At 42.7% G+C, this 20341-nt stretch overlaps 2 long non-coding RNA genes and 1 other non-coding gene across 5 annotated transcripts in view; 2 read left to right on the top strand and 1 right to left on the bottom strand.

Annotated features, from left to right (window-relative positions):
* Positions 1-9505, top strand: part of LOC133246761 (uncharacterized) — a 240273-nt gene extending 230768 nt beyond the window's left edge. For all 3 annotated transcript variants that reach the window (XR_009736162.1, XR_009736158.1, XR_009736153.1), the window contains exon 10: positions 1132-9505. This is a non-coding gene — a long non-coding RNA (uncharacterized LOC133246761). The remainder of the gene's footprint in view (positions 1-1131) is intronic.
* The window catches only part of LOC133246766 (uncharacterized), a 43806-nt gene extending 23860 nt beyond the window's left edge, over positions 1-19946 (bottom strand). Inside the window, exons 1-2 of the long non-coding RNA XR_009736166.1 lie at positions 19853-19946; positions 3176-3401 (exon numbers count right to left, since the gene is read on the bottom strand). This is a non-coding gene — a long non-coding RNA (uncharacterized LOC133246766). The remainder of the gene's footprint in view (positions 1-3175; positions 3402-19852) is intronic.
* On the top strand, positions 16454-16587 carry LOC133246966 (small nucleolar RNA SNORA13). Its single transcript, XR_009736212.1, has one exon. It is a non-coding gene; the product is annotated as a small nucleolar RNA SNORA13 (small nucleolar RNA).
* Positions 19947-20341: the final 395 nt, after the last annotated feature.

The raw sequence follows: 20341 nt of genomic DNA, 5'->3' as shown, positions 1-20341 counted from the left end.
AAAGAAACCACTAGCCCCATTTTTTCCTACCTAGAAGGTAAGGTCAATAGCGATACCTCCTTGAGATGTCTTGAAAATAAAAGTGGTAATGGCCATAAAGAGAAAAAGAGGGATTGTGGTCATGTATATGGGTCTTTTTTAATCTAAAGATGATGTATCCGACCTGAAATTATCACAACATTGTTAATCAGCTATAACCCAATACAAAATAAAAAGTTTAAAGTCTGGAACAAAACAAAAAAAGATGTGTCCTGCTGAGATGGGCTAGATTCTAGGTCCTTGGGTAAGCTTTTCCTGAGTTCATACCTCTTATCCCTGAAGCAAGAGCTCCTCAGTGCTGCACAGTGTGAGGATTACACACTGCTGGGTTGTGGAAGTGTCCCAAAAACCCAGAACACGTGACTCGTTCCACTTTGCCTTCTGGAGCACAACACTGGCCCTGGGAAGCAGCCATCCCCCATTCCTTTAGTATCTCAGCACAATTCAGTTGAATAAAGATTTGTTGAGCACCTACAGTGTTCCAGGCACTGTCTAGGATTTAAGAGGCGAGTTCCTCTGTAACATGCCCAGAACTCGGGCCATTTCCACCTCAAGATATTGGTAAACTGATTGCAAGTGCTGTCTTTTCATGCTATTAAATCTCATACTGCTCTCCCCATGCTGCTTACCTAGCATGCTACAACTTTCTCTTTGAACTACTTTTTAAGTTCTGAGACAGAAGAGAGAGCTTTGTGCTCAGTTGTGTCCAACTCTTTGCCTGGACTGTAGCCAGCTAGGCTCCTCTGTACATGGGATTCTCTAGGCAAGAATACTGGAGTGGGTTGCCATCTCCTTCTCCAAGGGATCTTCCCAACCCAGGGATCAAACCTGGGTCTCCTGCATTGCAAGTGGATTCTTTACCAACTGAGCCACCAGGGTACCCTAGGTCCTGAGAAAGAGACCCTAAGAAGGGCAGGAGGAACCCCTGATGCTTACTTAGGTGAAAGACACTGGAATCCTATTGCGACCAGGGTCCTCCTTAGTCAGCAGAGGAAAGTCTGATCGTGCGGTTTGTCCTTCCTGAACAAATTTCTTTGTAGCCCGTGATTTGCACCACCTCCATACAGTAATCTCTGCCTTGTTCGTTTGCAGAGAGCTGGTGGAGATGGAGCTGCAATGTGTGTCCATGGAGCAGATTAAACACTATATGCCCCAACCTGCCTGAGACTGTCCTCTCCCTGGCTGGCAGTACTTGAATGGGGAAAAAAAAAAAAAAAAAGGCAATCCTCCCAAGCTCCCAGCAAGCAGGAGTCCCAGGAGTCATGACCAGGATCTTGTCGCAAAGTGGAATTCATCTCTCAAAAGAAATGTATGGCTGACCAGACTTCATCAATTCAGATATGTCTGCCCCTGGTCTGAAATGGAAGGTAAGTGGAAGGTCAAGATCAGAGCTCAGGACACTGGAGAACTCCCTGCTGAGGTCAGAGTGGGTCACTGTCCTGTCACAGTTCTTCCGACACGCTGATTCTTGGTGAGAGCAACAGTGCATTTCTGCCTGCCTTTGGCATCGCTCACATTCATGTTTTTCTCACTTAATAGGCTGTAAGCCTTTTGATGTCAGGGTCCACATTCCCAGCACACGCCTTGCACAGTGTAGCTAAGCACTCAGTGTAGCGCTGGCATGAAAAGTGCTGTTTTCCACAAACTCTGTTCTTAGAGGATTAACCTATGATAAAGCTTTATGTCAACACAGATTTGCTGGGTGTCAGCAAGGCAGCACCACACTGAAGTTGGAAACCCCCACTCTGAGAAGCAGAAGCCTCTCTCTAATCATTATCTTTGGAAGTATGGCATAGCTGTTGCTACTGCCTTAGAAATTGAGGGTAAAATATTGCACTCGACCTATACTCCACTAACTTTGGCACCAGCTGGTTTTTAGACTATTTAAAACCTACTCATATTCCAATGGAGTTCTGGAACTGGGAGCATCCTAATCTATAAATTTTAGCCAGAAGTTCTCTGCCTATCTTACATTCCTTAAAAGGAGTTCAAGGGAGCAGATGGACTTTATAGCTTAAATATGTGGCTTTAGGAGGGGCACACACTTCCTTATACCACTTTAAACACATTCCACATCTGTGAGAACGTAAATCTACTGCCATTGTAGGAGCTGAATTTTCAAAGATCAGATGATTCAGCACCATGGTCAGGGCCAAAGAGATTAAATTTGGGCCTGAAGTAAATCCCCTCTATAGGCGGGAAATAAAGGGACTCTTTACCTGAAGAATTCTCCTTCTAAACAATAATGAGATACCACTACATCTACCAGAATGGCAAAAATGCAGAACGCTGGAAAAACCAAATGCCAAGAAGAATGTGGTGCAACAAGAATTATTCATCACAGGTGGGAATGCAGAATGGTTCCTATCAACCACTCTGGAAGGTCGTCTAGCACCTCACAAAACTAAACATACTCTTAGCATACAATCCAGCAATCATGTCCCTTGAAAGAGTTGAAAACTTATATCCACATTAAAACCTGTACATGGATGTTTATAGCAGATTTATCCATAATTACCAAAACTCAGAGACAACCAAGATGTCCTTCAGTAGGTGAATGGATAAATAAGGGGTGGTACATCCAGACAATGGAATATTATTCAGCACCGAAAGATGAGCTGTTGAACCTTGAAAAGGAAACTTAAGTGCATGCTGGTAAGTGAAAGAAGCCAATTCAAAAAGGCTGCAAACTATGACTCCAACTATATGCCATTCTGGAAAAGGTACAACTCTGGAGACAAGAGAAAGACCAGTGGTTGCCAGAGGGTAGGTGGGGATGGAGGGATAAACAAGTGGAGAACAGGGGATTTTTCAGGACAGTGAAAATACTCTGCATGATGCTGTAGTGGTGGGTACCTGCCACTGTAGATCTGTCCAGACTGTATAATGTACAGCACCGAGAGTGAGCCCTCATGTAAACTAAGGACTTGGACTGATAACAGTGCGTCACTGTAGCTTCATCATTTGTAACAAGTGTACACCCTGGTGGGGGATATTGTAATAGCAGAGGCTATCCACATATGAGGACCAATTATACGGGAAGCCTCTGAACCTTCCTAAAATTTTTGCTGTAATCCTAAAACATTTTTTTAAACCTTTTTTTTTTTTTTGAAGAAGTCTTTAAAAAAGAATTTACCTTCTTCCCTGACTCTAATGGCTGGTCAAGCCAGTGCTCAGGTCAGCCAAAGAAAAGATGCTCGAAGCCCCAGCTCCACACTGTGACAGGAACCACTCTGTCCTCAGGTGCTGCCTGGACTGGAACCCGTATCCATAACCACAGGTCTCAATCTGGACTTACTCCTTTAAGTGTAAGAGTTTGGAGGTGGCTGCTTTTCCCATGCTGATTTTCAATGTCTGCTAATCTGAAATAGAAAAAGCCATCATATCTTTTAGTTGTGTTAATCCAGATGTCTGAGGGGTCCTCTAAAACAGAAGGTAGGGGCTGTCCTCAAGGACCCTGAAGGAAGACTTGGCCCCAGAATCATCCTTTGCCCTTCCCAATGGCTCTTCTATAGGAAAAGCTAAACCTATGTGAGTCCAGGCAAACTTATGATGCACATGACCTTGAAGGACAGAGGGGGCAGGTACTAACATCTCCTGACCAACCCCTGTGTGCCAGGTGTGAAATGGAAACCGCCTTGTCATCTGCACAGCAGCCCGACGCAAGTGCGAGTCTCTAACGCCAGTTCACAGGAACATGTGCACAAGCACGGATGCGGTGCACGGCCGTGGAGGGTGGCGGAGAAAACCATTCTTGTTAATAACCTGTATGCCTTGCATTATGTGATACGTGCAGTCCTAAAGAGGCATACGAGTTAAGCTCTACATTCATGTTGTGTTGTCTTAGAGAACACTCATTCAGGTTTTTTCTTCCCTTATTTCAAAAAGTTTAGAATCCAGAACTAGAATTGAAATCCTTCCAGTGGGAATATAAAATGTTAAATGAAATACTTGGTGGTAGATGACTAATTGCTTTTCTGATCTATTTGAGAATGTATAAGATTGAACAATGTAGAATGTATAAAATTGAAACCACAATGAGTTAATATTACAAAGTGGCATGGACACACACATGCATACACCCTCATTAGGTCCTGATGGGGATACACTGCAGACTTCCAGGTGGCCCTCGTGGTAAAGAACCCTCCTGCCAATGCAGGAGACACAAGAGATGCAGGTTTGATCCCTGGGTCAGGAAGATCCCCTGGAGGAGGGCATGGCAACCCACTCCAGAATTCTTGCGTGGAGAATCCCATGGACAGAGGAGCTTGGTGAGCTGCAGTCCATAGAGTTTCAAAGAGTTGGACACGACTGAAGTGAACTAGCACGCATGAGGATACACTGCAGGTTCCATCCCCATAACAAGTGTCCTAGGAAGCGGAGCAGCGATGACAATCACAGGATGTAGTAATTACCGTTAGTTGGGTGCCTGGATGCTTTCTTCAAGATCTCCTTCAAATTCTCACTTATTCTTTTTTTGCAAGTTCTAAAACCAGATGCTTTTTTTAATACAAAAGTCTAATTGCTGTGGAATCTAATGTATGTCTTCCTTTCATACCAGATCTCCTCCTCCGCAGATATTTGATTTACAACCCTCCCATGACTCACCTTTTGGAAATGGTCTAAAAGGAACCACACCTTTCTTGGTCCCACCTACACATATTGCTAAGTCCTCAACTTTGGGAAAAAGCATTCCTGAGTTATGTGAAGTAATATGAGACAATAAAACGGACTTGTCTTACAAACACAAAACTATAATGACAAGTCAGATTTTTTTTTAGGCCCCATGTGCTGCTTTCTCATACCCCACAACCTATACTTATAAAATCTCTGCCCTTTTTTGGCATGAGTCATACCTGGAGAACATCATAAGAGAGCCTGTGCCTAGTTAAATATTAAATTCTTTTTGAATTAGTGAAAAGAGACAAAGGGAAATGAAGCCTGTATACCTAAATGGTAGTATAAAATGAACAAAACAATGAAGAATAAAGCAATGAAAGGCGATGAAAGGTAAAAACGATGTTCTGTGTCTTTTTGGGGATTGTAGAAATTTCTAAGTTCCCAGCATTTACCCAATTTGATGATACTATGAAAAAATAATGTACACAAAATTCACATTCAAATAACTCCTGTGGCAGGCATCTCCTTTCTTTTCCCATTCTAACAGAATGCCAGTCGTGTTCAGAGGATGAGACAAAATGTACTCCCCACTAAAAATACTTGCCCGCTACACGAGATGGTCCTGTGACAGTAAAGGTCAACACAACAGAAATTAACACAACACTGCAAATCAACTATACTTCAGAAAAATGCTGAAGTCAATGGACTTTCACCATTTAGATTGGCAAAAGTCACCACCTGACATCGCCAGTGTCAGCAAGGTTGTGGGGAAGTGGAATCTCTCACATCCCACCAGGAAGCGCGTAAACTGGTACAGCTACTGAGGAGAGCAGTTTTCCAGATCTAGTGAGACTTAGGTGAACACACCAAGTAGCCCAGAAAGTCTTTGCAGCGTGCACGAGAGAGCTGGAGAGGGAGGGGTGCTATTTTACAGCAGTGAAGCCCTGGAAATAATCTAGGTGTCTGTTAACAAGCAAACTGACAGAAACATCAGGAAAAACTCTTACAATACCCAAGTGAACAAACGCAGAGCTCAGATCTACACAAGGATATGAAATGATTTAGTGGAATGCTGCAGCCGTGTCTCAAGAGCTATTTGTTAAAATTTCGGGGGTTTTATGAGCTGGTTGATATTATATCAGTAGTTTGAGGTCAGTCACATTAGGAGTATTTACAACACTGAAATTAGAACAAGCAATAAATCACACCCCTTTTCACCATCACAAGAGCTGGTGGTTAAGCATTTACCAGCACGTCACTAGACAGACTTCAAACACAGCGTTTATTTTAAAAGGCAAGTTGCAGAATGACACCAGTGTGGTGGCATATATTTAGAGCTTAAAAATATATAGAAAAGTTATATATTTATAATATTTATCAACGGTAGTAAAATGCAGTCTAGAAGGAGAAATACCAGATTTGTGATAACAATTGTCTCTGGAGAGGGGGGCAATGTAACAGGCATGATGGAAGGGAAAGAGAGGACTTGAACTTTTTATCTGTTATCTTCTATTTATTTTAAAATATCTTAAACTAAAAAGTGAACAAAAAGTTAATTTTTTTCAATTATGGGCACTAAGGATAAAAATGTTTACTATTCTTTGTTTATCTCTATTATTTAGATTTTAAGATAAAAAGCAAAGAATGAGTCCAAGGAAAACTTGCATATCACATTTCATTGATGCCATGACATTGACAATAAGATTCACTATTATTTTATATACCACTAAGAGTTTTGAAATCTGTCATTTAAACCATGTTGATGAGGGCATATAAAATCATAAAATCACACATTTTAGAAATAAAAGTAAATGTGTCTTAGACTCGATAAAACGTGATATATTGGATTATGTAGAATTTTGCAGCTTCTACACAAATAGCATTGTATCAGGAAATGAGTTTGGTGCATATCACCACATAATAACAGTGCTTAAACAGCTTAGAAGTTTATCTTCATTTCACATGGACTCAGTCATGATGTGGACAGCCCAGGGCTCATGAACTATCTATCCTGTCTACATGATTTGCTCAGACCCCCAGATATCCTATACGTCATCCTATATTCAATATTTGGCTTCCATTTTCAAAGTTACTTTATGGCCCAAGATGGCTGCTGGAGTGCCAGCCATCAATCACATTCTAGGTATATGGCTGGGAGAGGAAAAGGGCAAAATGCCTTCCTCCCAGCTTAGCTCTCTTTGAGGTATGCTTAAGGAAATCTTCATATATCCATAAAATGGGAAAAGCTCTATGAAGGCAAGAGTCCTATCTGTTTTACCAGTGCATCCCCAGCACCTAGCACCAAGCAGAGCATGCTGAGGCACTGAAGGAAAAAAAAAAAAAACATGTGAAATGAATGGATACTTGCAAAGAAATGGATAAAATGCACCATAACCATTTAAATATTTTCATAAGTAAGAAACAGGGACATGTCTGTTACAATAGAATTTGGAAAACAGATTATAGTGTAATCCTAATTTTATTGAAAATGTATGCCTAGGGAAAGAAAGAAATATACTAATCTATTAACTGGTTTTCTAAATATATGGTGAAATGTCTCTGATTTTTAATAATTTTTTATACTTTTATAAATTTTCCAAATTTATGCAATAAGCCAGAATATTTTTCTGATTAGAAAAACCCGGTAAGCTTCAAAATCCCCCAATCAATCAATCAATCAAGAAGAAGAATGTTTTCGTCTAAGTATTAAAATCAGGTAGTGAGTTTATAAACCAAAAGAAGTAATCAACAGCCACATATGCTGTGGAGAGTCTAACAATGCCACTTCTCTTATCCAGCAGCTTTGTTTTATTAATACAGTTGGGGAAAAGAGATGTTGACATTTGCAGATGACACCCATGTGGAACCATGCCTAGCCTACATTTGGGGCAGCAAATTGATTCCCTATCCCATATCTCAGTTTTTCAACCTAATGGTTAGCATGTGTATGTGCTAAGTCACTTCAGTTGTGCCTGACTCTGTATGATCCTATGGGCTGTAGCCCATCAGGCTCCTCTGCCCATGGGATTCTCCAGGCCAGAATACTGGAGAGGGTTGCCATGACCCCCTCCAGGGGTTCTTCCTGACCCAGGGAAGAACCTGCATCCCTTACATCTCTGGCATTGGCAAGTGGGTTCTTTACCACTAGTGCCACCTGGGAAGCCCTGATGGTTAGCATATAAACACTCATTTTTTAAAACCCTATGACAAGAGAAGTTATCCATCTATCAAAGCAAACTGGTCTGCTTTCAGATCTACCCCTAATCACTTGCACATGGTTAAACTGAACTCAGCACTTCTCAGCACAATGGAGAGCCACCACAACCCCTGGATTTTCTTGTGCTTTCCCACTATTAAGAGCTAAATTGTGCCCCTTCTCCCCAGATTTCCAATACCCCAGAATGTGACTGCTTGGATATAGAGGCTTTACAGAGGTAATTACATTCAAGTGCGGTCACAGGGTGGACCCTAATTGAAAATGATTGGTGTCCTTGTAAGAAGAGGAAGTTAGGACACAGACCTGTACAAAGTGAAAGTGAGTGAAGTTGCTCAGTCGTGTCTGACTCTTTGTGATCCCTTGAGCCCACCAGGCTCCTCCATGCCTGGGATTTTCCAGGCAAGAATACTGGAGTGGGTTGCCATTTCCTTTTCTCCAGATTTTCCTGACCCAGGGATTGAACCCGGGTTTCCCACATTGTACGCAGATGCTTTACGGTCTGAGCCACCAGGGAAGTCCAATGTAAGATAGAGAAAGAAGACAGCCATCTATAAGCCGAGGATAAAGGCCTCTGAAGAAATCAACCCTCCCTGACACCTTGATCTCAAACTTCCAGCCTCCAGAATTGTGAGAAAATACATTTCTGTTGTGTAAGCCACCCAGACTGTATGGCGCTTGTCATGGCAGCCCTAACAAATACACCCACTCATCACATTAATTAGATGCTTGGTGACAGAAATGGCTAATTTTACATGGCAACTTAGCTAGTTGTGTCTTGTTGATCAGATATCAGTCTAGATGTTGCTGTGAAGGTACATTGACATGTGATCAACAATTAAATCAGCAGACTCAGACTCTGCATAATATGGGTGCGCTTCATGCTAGCAGTTGAAGGATTGGCAAGACTGAGATCCCCAAAGAGAAAGGAGTTCTGACTTCAGGCTGTCTTTGGACTCCCGACTGCAGCATCAACTCTGGCCAGCCTTCCCTGAGGACAGCAGACTTGCCAGTCACCACAGGTACACAAACCTATTTTTAAAAATACCTTCCCCTCACTACCACACACACACATACTTCTACACACATCCTATGGTTCTGATTCTCTGGAGAACTCTGACTAACACAGCCAGTAAGGACTGGTTTTCCAGGTACTTAACTCCATGCTGTTGTACTTTATGCAAAACACCTATTAATTTATTTCCAGATTTGCAACTGGAAGAGCTGGTCAGATATTTTCAAATTAATTCATCAGTGTGCTGTTCTTTCTTTTTAATGATGACATTGAGCTTTTGCTAGAGGATGTCATCAGAGAGCCAGAAGGAATAAAGGCCGATCTCTCATCCGGATGCCTAACAGTTCACACCCACGGTGCGCTGGTGCGCTGACAGCCGGTAAATTCCAATAGGGTGAACAGTGAAGGTTGTAATTTTTAAACTGTCTTTGTTATGAGCATCCTGCTTTGCCTTTTGATCCTGCCTAATCTTGTTCCACCCTGTACATTTGCCGCCTCACTTCTTTCTTCAGAAATGACAAGTTCTCTTTCTGCTCTGTTAAGTGCGTACACCGAGCTGCTTATCCAGAGAGAAATCGGATAAGATAAATTAGATAAACGCGGAGGGTTTGGCTAGGGAAGAAACAAAGACACCAGACAAGGAAGTCTGAGGAATGTCATCAGGTTGCATGAGGTACCTGGAGGGCAGGGTACCCCGAGGAGTGGGGGTGGTAAGGAATGACCCTATGCTCACCTGTAACCAGGAACACTTATTTGTGACACCCAGCTGACAGAAGATAACTGGGTGACCAAGCGATGAAGAGCTAAACAAAGCCAACAGAACTACGTAGCTTGCACTCATGAGACTAGCGTTCTTGTCGCCTTGCTCTAAAAAGTCATTGCCCAGAAGTTTCCTTCTCCAATACACCTGCGAATTTCTGAATTTGAAGAGGCTTCCCGTGGAAGTAGGGGAATGCAGAGACAAACAAGAGGCACCCTGGCCCTCAGGAAGAGAGTGATATGCAAGGGGTAGAGCCAGTTTCTGCCTGGACTTTGAAAGAGCTCCGAGGCAGCCCACAAGGCAGACACCAAAGCTGTTTGGGAAATCTTGCTCACCAGGGCACTAAGAAGCAGTCCTGTTTGGTGGACTTTCTGCAGGGATGGAAGTGTTTCACAATGGCACTATCCACTAGGTGCCTCGGAGCACTTGAAATGTTGCTGTTGAAACTAAGCCACTTGATTTTATTTTTTATATAATTAAAATGTAAATAGTCACACGTTGCTGGTCAACACAGCCATGTGGTCTTCACAACACCGTGATTGATGTGTCTCACAGCACATCATCAACACGTCAGCAGTCTGGGAAAGGATTATTCCAAACAAGTGAACTCAGTGATCCTCTTGCTACTGAGCGCTCTGTACTTAAAATCACTAGCAATCTGAAGAGCTGGGTGGGACCAGAGGGAATGATGGCACCTCCTGAAGACCCAAAACCACCGGGGGGGAAGCTTAGCCACCTGGCAGGACCTAACCTGGTGAGCAGTGAATTACAGCATCTTGTGTAGGAAAAACTAGTGTTACATTCACCGAATACGCATAAGATAGACCCCTGCCTAACAGCCAGTTATAACTCAAGAAGCAGGGCTAGAATTTCCCACCTTTGGTTTCCTTACAAAGGTGGAAGTTTTCTTTAAATTTACTTCAATTTAGAGTAGATTTGGAAGAAAAATTCTTCCGGCTGTTAAGGAGCATTCTAAATAAGAGAGAGTAACATTTGTCAAGTGTGTCTGGGGAGAGTTTTTGTTCAAGTGATTAGAAGTGAAATGAACTTGGAATGAGGAAATTTCTCATATTTGACATGATGGCAGAAGAATATTGAGCAAGAAAATAATTTGGCATTTGGTCCCCAGCATGAGTTCGTACATGCAAGCCCATTAACTCACATTAGGAAGGAAATGTGCTTTTACTGGGACATATGCTGGGATGAACCAGAGACTCCAAAGTTCTGACGTAAGGACATGACTTCCTCTCCTTAATGACTGGGGGACGCTTGAGATGTGAGGGGCCTCCTCTCCTTCATCCACATGGATGGGGGAGAAAATGCTTCCTCAGGGTTTTTGCAAGGAAAAAGACCAGAACCATAAATCACAAATGCAAAGTACCGCTCAATATAAATTATTAACAAAGAGCTTACTTATTTGATTTCCTTTTGGGGGAGGGGAGAATGAAGGATTACTTGAGTATAATATGGAAGTGGTTCAATAGCACCATTACAACTGAGTTTTCAAAAGAGCAGGGAACTTCTGCAGATGGTTTCAAAATGAAAAGTACTATTGGTTTCATATGCAGGTTTTTAAAAGAATTATTAAAGGTTGAGAGAGGAGTGAGTGGCTGCAATGTGCCCTGGGGCCAACTTCCAAATAATGATTGTGCCTTGAGTCACTTCTGAAAAATAAGTAAACGAATTCTTTGCTGACAGATGTTGATCAAGTCCATATGCTTGTGCCCATGAGAAGGCACCACCTCACACTATTTCGGAAATGGTCATCCTGAGTCAGAACAAATAGTCATAGCTGATACATCCGATTTCCCTTTCTTTTTTTTTTTTTTTGCTCCATCCTCTGTATCTACCCAAATTTAGTCTTCTTCCTTCAGAGACACTTAACCATGTTAGTATCATCCTTAGTCCTAAAGAGCAAGAAGAGAATTTCCATGGTGGTAGAAGAACTCAACTAAGAATAGAAAGCTGCATAATTTATTGTCCAAACTGAGAAGTGAGAGGAGGCCTTCTAATAATTATGCTGGAACCACAAGTATAAACCACAAGTATAAACTGATCACCCTAATTGAAGAAATAAACAGAAAAATATGTAAAGGTCAGCCTCATTTGTATCAAAGCAACATAAAATGAAACCAGCAGAGACCCACCAGAATGACAAAAATGAGAAAGTTCAACAATACCAGATGTTGGTAACACACGGAATCCTGGAACTCACAGTGCTGGGAGTACATTTTACAGTGACTTTTGAGAACAATTTGACATTATCTAGTAAAGATGAACAAGTATGTATCCTATAATTTCAGCAATTTCATGCCCACAAAATAGGTACTAGCCGGGGAGTGGCCAAGATGGTGGAGAAGGAAGATCCTGAGCTTGCCCTCTCCCACAGGCACACCAAAACTACAGCTATTTAGAGCGACCAGCAATGAGAAAGACCTGAAGACCAGCAGAAGGATCTACAACTAAAGATATGAATACAGACCCACACGAGATGGAAAGTAGGGCCAGAGATGCAGTATGACTTCCCTGGTGGCTCAGACGGTAAAGTGTCTGCCTACAATGTGAAAGACCCGGGTTTGATCCCTGGGGATCCCTGGAGAAGGAAATGGCACCCCACTCCAGTACTCTTGCCTGGAAAATCCCGTGGACGGAGGAGCCTGGTAGACTACAATCCATGGGGTCTCAATGACTGAGCAACCAAACTTTCACTACACCCATACCCCTGGTAGGCAACCCACAAACTGGAGGATTATTACTATGGCAGAAGTCCTCCCCAAGGAGCAAGGAGACCAAGCCCCAGATAGGGCTCCCAGCTTGAAGGTTACCCGGAAGATAAGCCATCAGAAGGCCATTGGGGCTTACTTTCAGGAGAGCCAGAGGGCTATAGGAAATAAAGACTCCATTTTTAAAGGGCACACACAAAGTCACACACACCCAGGACCCAGGGTATAAAGAGTAATTTGAAAGGAGTCTGGGTCAGAGAAGCAAGAGACAACGGGGGATCACCTTAGACACACAGGCAGGCAGCTACCAGTTTAGGGAGCTCATCCTACCATGAGGACACGGGTGTTGCAAGCGCCATTTTGGAATCCTCCCTCTAGTTTATTAGTGCTGGGGCCCAGCCCTACCCCACCAGCTAGACGGCACCAGTCCTAGAAAACCCAGGTCAAGCAGCTGTCCAGGCAGGGTCACGGCCCCACCTACCAGCAGGCTGGCTGCCATAGGACCCCTGAACTGCAGGCTGCCCCAGGTCCTGGCACTGCCCGCCATTGTGTCAGCAGCAGCCCAGGACAGCCAGCGCCCTGAGCCAGCCTTCAGGATCTGGCCCTGCCCACAGCTGGCTGACACCAGATCCAAGCCCCTGACCTTGCAGCCACAGACCCCAGGACCCAGCTCTGCCCACCGGCAGGCAGACACCAGCCATAGGACCCCCTGAGCCGAGGCCCCACCTAGCAGCAGCTGGAAGCCTCCACACTAGGCAAGGCCTGACAACCAACCTGGCCAGGGTTATCCACACCTATCAGCCCACTACTAGCAGAAGGGTCCACACTGCACAGACAGAGGGTGCCCCCAGAGCACATAGCTCTGGAGATCAGAAGGGAGTGCCCTGCTGGGCCTCAGAGGACTCTCTCATGTAAGGCTGTATCTCCAAGATCAGGAAACATAACCAATCTTCCAAATACATAGAAACATATAATAGAGGGGGGCTTCCCTGGTAGCTCAGCTGGTAAAGAATCCACCTGCAATGTGGGAGACCCTGGTTTGATTCCTGGGTTGGGAAGATCCCCTGAAGGAAGGCTTTGGAACCCACTCCAGTATTCCTACCTGGAGAATCCCCAAGGACAGAGGAGCCTGGCGGGCTACAGTCCATGGGGTCGCAAAGAGTCAGCCATGACTGAGCACACACAGCATAAATACAGAATTAGGCAAAGTGAGTCAGAGAAATATGTTTCAAACAAAGGAACATGAGAAAACTCTAGAAGGAGAACTAAGTGGAGATAACCAGTCTACTCAAGAAAGAAGTCAAGGTATGACTGTAAAGATGGTCAAAGAACTCAGAAGAAGAATGGAATACATCTTCTCATCAGAAGACAGAGGTATAAAACAAAGAGCTGGAAAATACAAAGAGAACCAAAAAGAGCTGAAGAATATAGTAACTGCAGTAAAAAAAATTCACTAGAAAAAAGTCACGAGTAGGTTAGCAGATGAGAGAAGCAAATCAGCAACCTGGAAGACAATAAAATCAGAGGGAAGCTGGACGGAAAAAAGTAAAATAATTTGAAATGCGGACAGTTTCAGAGACCTCTGAAACAACATCCAGCATGCTATTAATAATATTGACATTATAGAGGCCCCAGAAGGAGAAGAGAGAGAGGAACAGAGAACATATTTGAAGACATAACAGCTGAACTAACTTGGGAAAGGAAACAGACATCCAGATCCAGAAAGCACAGAGAGCCCCAAACAAGATGAACCCAAACAGAACCACACCAAGACATACTGCAATTAAAATGACAAAAATCAAAGAGAAAATATTAAAAGCAACAAGGGAAAGCAACTAGTTATGTACAAAGGAACTCCCGCAATACTATCAGGTTAGAAGGGAGTGATACATTTAAAATGATGAAAGGAAAAATCCTACAACCAAGAATACCTGCCTAAGCTATCAGTCAGATTTGAAGGAGAAATAAAGAGTTTTACAGACCAGCAAAAGCTGAAAGACTCCAGCACCATGAAACTAGCTTTACAAGAAATGTTAAAGGGACTTCTCTAAAGAGTAAGGGAAAAGGCCACAACCAAAAAATTTTAAATTATGAAAGGACAAATATATAGCAAAAGTAGTAGATCAACTACCTATAAAGCTAGTAGGAAGGTTAAAAGACAAAAGTGCAAAGAAGAATCTATATCTATACTAAGTAGTTAAGCGATACGCAAAAAGATGTAAAATATAACATCAAAAATATTAAATGTGTATATGGGGGAGTAAAAATGCAGGGTTCTTAGATTTGTAAACTTTAGATCATCAACTAAAATAATCATATATATAGTTAATATGAACCTATAGTAACTACACGGAGAAGGCAATGGCACCCCACTCCAGTACTCTTGCCTGGAAAATCCCATGGATGGAGGAGCCTGGTAGGCTGCAGTCCATAGGGTCGCGAAGAGTCGGACACGACTGAGCGACTTCACTTTCACTTTTTACTTTCATGCACTGGAGAAGGAAATGGCAACCCACTCCAGTGTTCTTGCCTGGAGAATCCCAGGGACAGGGGAGCCTGGTGGGCTGCCATCTATGGGGTTGCACAGAGTCGGACACGACTGAAGTGACTTAGCAGCAGCAGCAGCACAGTAACCACAAATGAAAAATCTACAGTAGATACACACACACACACACACAAAAGAGAAAGGAACGCAAACATAACACTAAAAATAATTAGCAAATCACAAGGCAAGAGAGCAAAAGAAGAAAGGAACGAAAGAGAACTGCAAGACAATGCCAGAACAGCAACAAAATGCAATACATACATAATGAGCAATAATTAGTTAATTGTAAATGGACTAAATGTCCAATCAAAAGATAAAGAGTGATTGAATGAACACAAAAACAAGACACATATATATGCTGCCTCCAGGAGACTCAGTTCAGATCTAAAGATAACACAGACTGAAAGTGAGAGGATTAGAAAAGATAGTCCATGAAAATGGAAATAAAAAGAAAGCTGAGGTAGCAGTGCTTATATAGACAAAACAAACTTTAAAACAGACAGTTACAAGAGACAAAAAAGGACATGACATCATGTAAAGGGTTCAGTCCCAGAAGAAGATATAACAACTATAAATATGCATGCACCCAAAACAGAAGCACCTGAATACATCAGCCAAATATCAGCAGTCATAAAAGAAGATGACAGTGACATAATAATAGGAGGTGACTTTAATGCCCAAATTATGTCAAAGGACAGATCATCCTGAGAGAAAAAAAATATATATATATATGTATATATTTCCATCCAAAAGCAGCAGAATACACATTCTTTTCAAGTGCACATAGGACATTCTCTGGGATAGATTCACATGCTAAACCATAAAACAAGCCTCAATAAATTTAAGAAAATTTAAATCATACCAAGCATCATTTCTTACCACAATGCTATGAGACTAGAAATGCACTACAGGAAAAAAACTGCAAAAAACAGAAACACGTGGAGTCTACACAACACGCTAGTAAACAATCAATGGATCACTGAAGAAATCAAAGAAATAAATACCCGGAGACAAATGAAAACAAAAACACAAAAGATCCAAAATGTACGGAACTCAGTTAAGGCAGTTCTAAGAGGGAAGTTTATGGCAACACAAGCCCACCTCAGGAAATAAGAAATACCTCTAACCACCTAACTTCATACCTAAAAGAACTGGATAAAGATAAAGAAGAATAAACAAAGCCCAAAGTTAGTGGGAGAAAATAAATCATAAAGCTCAGAGCATATATATAAATGAAATAGACACTTTTAAAAAATAGAAAAGATCAGTAAAACTAAGAGTTGACTCTTTGAGAAAAGGTAAACAAAATTGATAATTTAGCCAGAGTTGCCAAAAAAAAAGAGAGAGGGCCAAAATAAATAAAATCAGAAATCAAACAGGAGAAGTTACAAGAAACACCACAGAAATACAAAGGCTCATAAGAGATTATTATTAATTATACATCAACAAAATTGAAAACCTAAATAAATGAACAAATTCCTAGAAATGTACAATCTCCCCAGACTGAATCAGAAAGAAATAGAAAATATGAACATGCAGCCTTTGTGCTGCCTGTTCACTTTTGGAAATCGGTGACTGTGGTGTCAAAAAAGGCATAAACCAAACACTTTTGCAGCCTTTTCTGCCCTTTTATTTGAAATCTTTGGTGTAGGAGCTGCATAAGTAATAGATTAAAAAAAAAGGCAACCTAGACAGCATATTAAACATATTAAAAGGCAGAGACATTACTTTGTCAACAAAGGTCCATCTAGTCAAAGCTATGGTTTTTCCAGTGGTCACATATGGATGTGAGAGTTGGACTGTGAAGAAGGCTGAGCGCGGAAAAATTGATGCTTTTGAACTGTGGTGTTGGAGAGGACTCCTGAAAGGCCCTTGGACTGCAAGGAGATCCAACCAGTCCATCCTAGAGGAGATCAGTCCTGAATATCCATTGGAGGATTGATGCTGAAGCTGAAACTCCAGTACTTTGGCCACCTGATGCAAAGAACTGACTCATTGGAAAAGACCCTGATGCTGGGAAAGATTGAAGGCAGGAGGAGAAGGGGATGACAGAGGATGAGATGGTTGGATGGCATTACCGACTCCATGGACATGAGTTTGAGTAAACTCCAGGAGTTGGTGAAGGACGGGGAGGCCTGGCGTGCTGCAGTCCATGGGGTCGCAGGCTGACACGACTGAGCGACTGAACTGCTTGATTCTTACATGTCACCAGGCAGATTCCTGGAACGCTCTCTGGTTTTCCAGCAGGTGGTGCTACAGCTCCACTTGGTGGCTTCTCCCTTGCCCACACTGTGTAGCCTGTCTTAGCGTGCTTTGTGTCTACAGGAGCTTGCTTTCACAGCTGCACTGTGAAGCGCACACATGGAGATGCCACAGACTAGGTTGAGATGTGGGTTTAACACTGGCCCATGGATCTAGTAGGGAGATGCACAGGTGGTACTCCGAGGGATTTGTGGCTGCCCTTCCTGCTGAGTGCCATCAGCAGGAAAGCCTTCCCTTCTCTGCCCCTTTCCCCACCTCCAGTCATGAAAGACCCACCTCAGGACCCTGGGTGCTGCTGGAGAGAACCGGGTTTGTCCCACACAACTGGAATAGCTGGCTACTCACTCCCAACTCTCCTTCCCCCTGGGGAGAGGGTGCCACCACTGGTTACATCAGCCTGGCACAGTGCTTCCTTGGCGGGGGGACACTAGGAAAGCTTCTCTTACCACCCCCTCTGCTGTGACCAAACTGTGTTTGGTCTGCTGTGTTTTGTTTTTTGTTGTTTCTAGAATGGCGTGCTGGAATCTCGCCTCAGGACGGCTGGACTTCTGCAAATTCTCTCTCATGCACGAGTATCTCTCCAGGTCAGCACTCTCCAGGTGTTTTTGTTTTTTTCTTTTTTCCCAATCACAGCAAGAGTGGGATTTGGGCAGGTTCACTGGCTCCCCTCGTTTTGCTGTCTATACTGAAATCTGTCTGCCTGGGTGTATACAGGTACACCTGTATACTGGGTGTACAGGTAGGTGGGCCTCCTGGATCCTGCAACTCCCACAAAGGTGCCTTTGTTTGTGGATGGATGTCTATTTTGTTGTTTTAAAAAGGGGATAAAATGAGGAATGTTTTATGCTCCCATGATGCTGACATCACTTCCCTGACCCTGATGTAATAATGTTCATTCTTTATATTTCATAAGTAGACAAGTATTGTGTAAACAAATGGTATGATAAGAAGTGTGAAAGCTAAGAGAGTTGCTGCCTTCTGTGTCCATAATGGGATTGCTCTCTAGTTCTTTGTGGCTGGGCAGGGGCTGAAGCATGTATAAATTATAGACAGCGGGGCAGAGCTTGGACTTTATTACAAGGCAGCCACTGGTGGGTTTAGGAGGATGATAAGATATACATCACATTTTAAAGGGGGGTAATTCTGGTGGTGTATGGAGGAGGTACTGTTGAGGGCAAGGGTGGAACCACAGAGCCCAGTTAGAGAAGCAGTAATGGTGAGATGGTGGTGACTTGAACGTCACCGATTACAGGCAAAACAGAAGTAGAATTTTTTGGAATGCATTTTGCAGGTGTACCTGATGTGACTTACAGAAAAGTGGGAAATAAGAGTTGAGGCGAAGGGGTGGATTGCAGATGATCACCGTTCTGGGTTGAACAAGTGAATATATGATAGGGCCATGTACTGAAATGGAAGCAAATCAAGGATTAACAGGCATGAAGACAGGAATGGAGACTATTTCTCTCTGTATTGGTTTTAGACAGCTGTGTGCACATGTTAAACAAGAGACTAGAGATTCAATCTCATCTCTCAAGGGAACACCTGAGCCAAAGATGTATATATTTGGAAGTCACTAGTAGACAAATATATTTAACTCAAAGGAGTAAATTAGATCATCCAGAGAGAATATACATAGGATAAAAAATGTAAAGATAGGAGAAAAACCTGGCCTGTATGTGGTCACAGAAGCCAAAAGAAGAAAGTGTGTTTTGAATGTTGTTGAGAAATTGAATGAGACATGAAGCGATTATAGTAGTTGACAAAGGAGCCGATTGGCAGCTTTGACAAGGGAAGTTTCAACAGAGTTCTGTGTGATGGGGGTGGGTGCAGGGGAGGCGGGCTGAGGAGAAAATGGAAGAAAATGACAAAAGAGAATGAAGGGAATTTTGGTAAGTTTCCCTCTGAAGGGGAGGCACGATGGACTTGGCGGAGATGCATGGTGAAGGCCAGTTTTCTTTCTTTTAGGATGAAGGGTACTAGAGTGCGCTTGTTTGCTGCTGGTGATTCAGCAGTGGGGAAGGAACCAAAGATGCAGGAGATTAAGAAGTTAATTCTCCGGGGAAGAGAGGGGTCTGACGGAGGGCACGATATGGAGGGGCTGTCCCTTCACTCTTCCATCCAAGGAGGGAAAAGGCAGGTGGATGTCTGTGTTTAACGATGAAACTATGAGATAGGGCTCTTTGATTGTGGCTCTTTTCACTGACTTATACACAAAATAAGTAGAATAATATTTGATGGAACTGAGGTAAAGACCCCACTGCATATCAAAAAGATTCCCATGAAACAATAGATTAATGAAAAGCATTCAACACCTATACATTTCTTGGTTAAGATTTAAAGGTAAAGAATAAATCCTATGACCCCATGGATTATACAGTCCATGGAATTCTCCAGGCCAGAATACTGGCGTGGGTAGCCTTTCCCTTCTCCAGGGGATCTTCCCAACCCAGGGATCGAACCCAGGTCTCCCACATTGCAGCAAGTAAGTGGAAAATACAATTATAAACAAAGCCAAAAGGCAAGCTGTACTTTTGATCCAATCACGATGGAATAGTTAGTATCAGATGAATTCTCTTACTATAAACAACTATAAAAGATGCACAGTGTACATTAAGAACTGTTTATAATATTTGGAGAACATGTAACGCAGGCAGGATTTGAGGGGCGACAATACCTGAGACAAGGGAAACACGGTGAAGGAGGGTTTCTCATTTCCTCAGGCCCTTCCTTTGAGGGCACTTGCTGTTTCACAGTAAAGCAGGGGAATGGAGTCCTGCAGGAGAGCAGACGATAGAATTTTCTTTTAAATTTAGAGATGAAGCAATCCTACACAGAGAGAATTCAAAAGAATCAACCAATAAACTATATAATTAATAAATGCACTAAGGTCACTAGATACAAGATTAATACTAAAAAATCAATTGTCTTTCTACATGCTAGCAACAAAAAATTAGACAATGGAATTTCTAAAAATGTGTTACCTTTGACTCACCGATATAGAGTACAAACCAGCAATTACCTGTGTGTGTGTGCCCGCTTAGGCATGTCTGACTCTTTGCGACCTCATGGACTATAGCCCACCAGGCTCCTGTCCGTGGAATTTTCCAGGCTAGAATACTGGAGTGGGTTGCCATTTCCTTCTCCAGGGGATCTTCTCACCCAG

This window comes from Bos javanicus, chromosome 4 (genome assembly GCF_032452875.1).
Source record: "Bos javanicus breed banteng chromosome 4, ARS-OSU_banteng_1.0, whole genome shotgun sequence".
Lineage (NCBI taxonomy): Eukaryota > Metazoa > Chordata > Mammalia > Artiodactyla > Bovidae > Bos > Bos javanicus.
The sequence above is the reverse complement of the archived record's forward strand: the minus strand, read 5'-3'. Positions and strand labels throughout refer to the sequence as shown.